A 6,761-nucleotide genomic window follows, 5' to 3' on the forward strand; every position below is an offset into this window, starting at 1 on the left:
GATAATGCAGGAACTTGAGCAGAACAGAGAATGTGATAAAACAGAAAAAATAATGAATTTGGCATCACTGAAAATGAGTTCAAATCCCTACTCTCCCACTTTCTACCTGGGTGACCTTTTGAAGAAGTCACTTAACCTGTCTATGTCTTGGGTTCATTATTATATAATTGTATGTTACAAGTATCCAGTCTAGTGTAAAGTATGACTGGCCAATGAAGTCCCAATCCTTAGAACATGTGTGACATATCTATCCTACCTGGTATGAACCCATATGCAGTTTTGTTGAGTCTAATTCTCAGAATTTATCTTGGAGAAGTCATAACCTCCCTTGTCCCTACAGGGCAGATTTCCTGTTGGCTTACTTTGTTAACCTCTGTTTCTTTTGCCTCATTTATCTTTTCCTAATTCTAGATGAATGAGATGAAATAGACCAAGTTATGGTCTTGTGAGATTCCAAAAGATGGAAAGACCTTTCAGATGTTTAGTAACTGGAATCAATAACACAGTCTGATGATAACAGGAGGGGCTCACACCAACGAGAAGACTAAGAAGCAGCTAATCAAGTAATCAGCCCAGACAGTACATCATTAATTGACTATATCACATGCAGAATTGAACTTGGAAGTAACTCTTCAAAGAGAAGCACCTCATTTAGGGTTTGATAGTAGTATATTATTGTTTTAGAAAAAAACAAAAACCTTTACATCAGAGTTAAGATGGTACATAGAGAGTATATTCTCCAATTTATTTGTTAGTTTGGAGGGTTGTTATATTTTGGTCTTTCTATACCTTTTCAGCAAATATCCTTTGATAAGAGCTAATTGATTTTAATTGACTTTTTGATATTAGGGGGCTAATTGGTCAATTGATATATGGGAAAACATACTAGATAGTGGCTCCTAAATAATAGCACTAGTAATCCTAACTGTAGTCCTAACAGATTATCTCTTGAACATTGAGGACAGTAAACAGCCACCTTCTGGGAACCCAACAAGTCAGTATGATTGGAGGTTGAGAATATGAGCTCAGAGCTTGTGCCACTCTAATATTATTATTTGTTTGGCCTCTGCCAGAGCTTTAAAGCTTTAATGAATCTCTTCCTGGAACTTTTGTCTATTATTGATGTTCTTGCTCCAGTGATCCCTTCATGTTTGTTCTGAATGTTTTCCAATTCCCTTCATCTCTGGTTCTCAACTTTCCTTTTTCTCTTCATCATAGTCACAGGAACCTGAAATTTAGATGGTATTCCTTAAACTCTGTTCCCAGAAATTGGATGGCTACTTTTTCTTTCATTCTGGGTATTCCTCTTTTAAGTTATTTCCATTTAAAAAAAATCACTTCACAACTCTGTGCTCCCAGAATCAACTATACTTTATTGGTCCCAAATGTCTACACCTTTATCATGGATTGCTAGAATGTTCTTTCAAGGAGCTACCTAGGTCATATCCTTCAGGTATACAATTAATATAATAAGGAAATACTCATTTAATGTATCTTCAGTTAATTACAGCTCTACTCCCTTTGTATTCAGCCTGTTTGCTACTAAATCTAGCAGGACTTTAGTAGACTTGTTTTCACAATACTTTCCATTGCTGAAGTCTTCCTCTTATTAATTTTTTTTTCTGTGTGGATTGATTTGCACTTCATTGCTGCAGGGGAATTCCTGCATGGAACTATTTGATCAGTAAGACAAGTACATGCTAAGCTATGTGTTTGCTTTCTCAATTTCATTAAAGGCCATGTACACAATCAAGATGAAGTGTCAGGAAAAGATGTCCCAGGATAAATAACACAGGCTCAGCCTCTGTTCTCCCTTTATTTCCCCTGTTCTCATTACCTTCTAATCCAGCTGTTTTTAAAGTTCTTTCTTTTTTATTATCTTTATGATGACATTTTAGATTATTCTAATAACATTATTCTTATTAATAAAACAATAGCTAATATATAACAAAAATGATAATATCAATATTACATATATATCACTGTAAGTTTTGCAAAACTCTTTACTGATCCTCAAAACAACTCTTAGAGCTAGGTGTTATTATTATCATTATTTTATAGTTGAGGAAACTGAGGCAGACAGTGATTAAGCAACTTGCTCAGGATGAGTGTGTTAGCACAGATTTTAAATCAGGTCTTCTTGATCCTAGGTCCAGCACTCTATTCACTGTGTCACCTGGGAATCAATCAATGTTGTGTCGGGAGAGGAGTAGTGGGTCACCTTTTCCCTTATCTCTTTGGAGTTAAAAATTATAATGAAGTCATGGGAAGGATGCCAAGTTCCATCAGCACCTTGTTAAAGCTCTGATGTCTCCTATTAAACTATAGCTTTGTTTATTGATATTCCAGAAAGTTCTTAGCATTGTGTTCTATATAGTATGAACTTTATACTCTAGCAATTTAAGTTATAAGAGTTTCTGCCACAAACAGCTTATGTTATAAAGATATACTTAATATATAAAGCAATATATACAAATACAATTAAATATTAAATCATTTAACATATGTATTATGCAATATCACATTTCAGATAATAAAAATAATAATTTTGATATCTATAGTATTTTAAGTTTTGAAAAACAATTTTCTCACAAGACCCTCATAACTTTGGTAATTCAAGGTTTGTTTGTTCGTTTGTTTTTAATCTCATTTTGTAGATTAGTAAACCAAATTTGTGGGAGGTTACAACTTAATTTCTCCAACTTATTTTTTTTAGGACAGTCATCCATATGTAACCCAATTAATATGGTTATTCCTCCAAGGCTTTATACCGAATCTTATTCCCTTCTATTTATATACATTCTCTCCCTTCATGATATAAATAGTTCCCTTGAATTTATTTTTAAAATTCAAATAAAATTTTATAAATAAAAAAGGTAAGGGTCCCCTGAACTTTGTAATTGAATCTACCACTCCCTTTCCATAACAATTAATGTAACGAAGAAGATTCAATAAATGTGAAACTGGAACAATCCATCATCATTCAATCAAATGCATTAAACTGTGAACAATATAATTAATCAAGTTGGTAAGGAATAAAATCCTTGCATCCTTTGTAAGAAACAAAATGATACTTCATAGAAAATATCTGAATTAGTTGACAAGTCTCCTTCTTGACCTGTGGAATTTAGATGAATGAACAAATCATTTTGGAACCCAGCATTCTGCTAATGAACTAGCAAGGTATTGGAGATACTTTAACCTAGCTCCTGAGTTGAAATTACTTGGGGTGGTGTAGTGATGGCAGTAAGAGTCTCTGTCTCCTCCCTCCCCTTGACCATAAAATAACTTTATAGATCTTAAGAGGCTAGGAAAACTGACCACCAGTGTCTGAATAGTGTCCCTGGAACAACATTGTTTGACATCACTGTTAGAATCAGTAGTCAAAGACACACTAGACAAAATTATTAATGATAGTTCCAACATTCTTCAAGGATTTCCACAAAAGTCTCCACTATTCACATATAGGTCTCCAAGTAGAGTCCATGTAGGGGATAAAAGATTTCCAGAAACTAGGGGCTATGCATTATGTCTTCGACACATATACTGGAAGTTTTATCCCTTGGGCTCTTTATGCACTTCTAGGAAACTGTGTTCTCAGTTTGAAAGGAATGTTTTGTACCAACTGTTTTTAGAATGTTACTATGTAGTAAGTACCTATTTATAAAAGCTAATTCCTTTTTACTGGCTAATTAACATCAGCTGATAACAGGGGAGCACACCACTGGGAGTCCATGAATTATAGCACTAGAAAATCATCTCAAACCGACCCCCCTCCCCATCATAACACCTGGAAACTGAAAGGGAGAAAAAGCCAATTGCCTCTGGTGACCTGACTTGTCAAAGTAAGTTGTATTTGTATAAGTAACCCTAAAACCTGTTTTATGTTTATATCTGCCAATCAAATAATTCAATCAACTAACAAATATTTATTAAAGGTCTTCTATATGCTCCACATAGTATGGATAGAGAATTAGCCTCTTGGTGTTGGGACACATTGCATATATAACTATTGCTTTCAACACACACTGGTCCTTGGACTGTGGACAAGTTATATAATCTCTCAGTGGCCCCAGACAACTCTCAAATACTATACGTTTCCCAACAGCTGTTGATCTGAATGGACAGAATTCCCTATGCTACTAAATTTTGTCTGACATATATTCTCATTATGGTAGGCTTTGGGAAATAAATACAAAAGTGATATGACCCCTATCTTCAAAGATTTATATTTTACTGGAGAGATGAAGTTTATTCACAAATAAAATAATACAAGATGTCTACAAAAATAAAAGGTGAAGTAAATAGGGAGTGGTACAAACCAAAAATAGAAAGAGAATTAGGAGAGGACACTTGAAGGGCCTGACACTCAGGCTGAAACTTGAAGGAAATGAAGGGCTCCACAAACTTGCTATGGAGCCAAATACTTTCAGCATGGGGGACAGCCTATGCAAAGACACAGCAGGAAGGAGGTGGTATTATAAGGTGGTCAGTCACCTGAGGAAATGAGATATTCATAGGTCATTGAATGATTAACAAAAGCTCTTCTCAGCTCTAACAAAGGAAGGATATGAAACTTATACAGTAGGATTGAGCTCCTATAGCCAACCCTCCCATCCTCTCTCTCTAAATGGAAATACATCTGTTGAGCAGGGCAGGGTATGGTAACTCCCATGGTCTTCTGACATTCAAAAAATGTATGTGGGCAAAAATGAAAAATAGAGAATCATTTCTAGGTTTCAAAATCTGATGCTGAGAAAAAAGTTAGTGTTCTCGTCAGAAATGAGTCATATAAGAGGGCAATGGGTTTTGAGGGGAAGATAATGCATTTATTTTTGGACATAATTGAGTTTGAGATACCCATGCAAAATCCACATAGAGTTCTCTGGAAGGCCATTGGAGTAGTGGAACTGGACTTGAAGAGAGAAATGAAGGCGCAATAGGTATATATTAGTGCTATCTAAATAGAACTGATAGTGGTACCTGTGGGGAATGTATGAGATCACCAAGAGGGAAAATATGTTTCAGGAAGAAAAGAAGAAGTAACAGGATAAAGCCCCTATCTAGAGGAGGTAGGACAACATCTTTTGTTTCAGTTTTCTCCTTATTGAAAGGACCACTACCCTAGTTTAGGTCTTCATCACTTCTAGCTTACATTATTATAGTAGCCTTGTAATTGCTATACTTGCTTTCCCATTCTCCTATTTCCTTCCCATAGCTGCCAAGGTAATCTTTCTAAGGCATACGTCTCATTATTTTCCTGATAGAAAATCTTCAGTGGTTCCCAATTTATTGCCTCTAGGATAACAACAATCACAACAACAACAATAAAAGGCTAATCAGCTGGGCATTTAATACTCACCAAAAATTGCATGATGTCTTCCTTCTTCCATCTTTCCTGGTTTCTCTGTTCTCCCCATTCATAGACTGAACCTTGCCTCTACCAAAGTGTTCTCAGAGATTTTGTCTCTTTTGGAGTTCAGATGGGTCCTAGGAAAGGAACCACCACTATGGTTGGAACTTAACTTATTTATACAAGTATTTAGGATGGATTGATAGGTCTTTTTTTTCTCCTTTAAAGGAGATAAGGAGCTCACCTTATGGGTTTGGTTGGTCCAGGAGACCAAGTCTTGAAAAAAATTGGTTTGCCTTCTTTGCCTTTCAAGGCATAAAAGTCCCTGTCGGTTGAGTGGAATTTGGTGTTTTAAGGGCAGGGATAGGGGAGCTCTTACTGTCCCAGGGGTGGAGAGATTTTATTTTTACTTAATGTAAATGCCCTGGAGAATGTGAAATGAAACCAGAAGGAAATGCAGTTTTATTTGAATTAGTATCCTTTTAAACCTCAGGAACTGTATCCTTTTAAAAAATTGCTTTTTGAGAGACATAGAAGGCTAAAAAAAAACCTATAGTTCTTAGTTGTTAGTGATTTAGACCCCATTTACAGGCAGCCAGTCTGAAGAACAGCCTGAACACACTGTTACACTTTGGTATTTGTAAAGCCATTTTCCTTGCATTTTATGATCCATGAATATTTCATTGCATCCTAATCTGAGCCTGGATCACTGGATGTAGGACTGGCCTAGAGTAAAACTTGTCCACAGTGAAGGGACTAATTCATTGGACCAGGTTTAGGTTGCCTATTCTACCCCAAGGTTGAACTAGAACTCAAAAAAATCTGTCTTGGAGTGCTGTTCTGCCAACTTCTCACTGTAGGCTCTCATTAATTCTTGCCTGGACTATCACAAAAGCCTGGTTGTAGATTTTATTACTTTCAATTCTTTCTTCATATAATATATGACCAGTTCTGCTGCCAAACAGGCCATGCTACTTCTTTATGGACAGAAAGGAAGGAAGGAAGGAAGGAAGGAAGGAAGGAAGGAAGGAAGGAAGGAAGGAAGGAAGGAAGGAAGGAAAGAAGGAAAGAAAGAAGGAAAGAGATCTTGGTAGTGTCCAGAGACATCTGAAAATCTGAAAATATAGCAGAATCAAAATATACTGCTGGACTAGGAAGAGAAGCAAAAAGTAGATGAATAGTATCTGCATGATTTTTTTTTCTAAAAGTCTAGATTTAAAAATTCATTAAACCTTCCAGATATTCAGAAACACATTGACTCCATGTAGACAAATCAGCTGGATTAGTAACTGATTTTTGTCACTTTTTCATATGGATTACATAATAATTAAATCTTAGAACTAGAGGAACTTCAAAGTGGATCTTGCCCAATTTATTTCTGAACAAGAATCTTCTCTACTACATCTAT

The sequence above is a fragment of the Gracilinanus agilis genome, chromosome 3 (genome assembly GCF_016433145.1).
Source record: "Gracilinanus agilis isolate LMUSP501 chromosome 3, AgileGrace, whole genome shotgun sequence".
NCBI lineage: Eukaryota > Metazoa > Chordata > Mammalia > Didelphimorphia > Didelphidae > Gracilinanus > Gracilinanus agilis.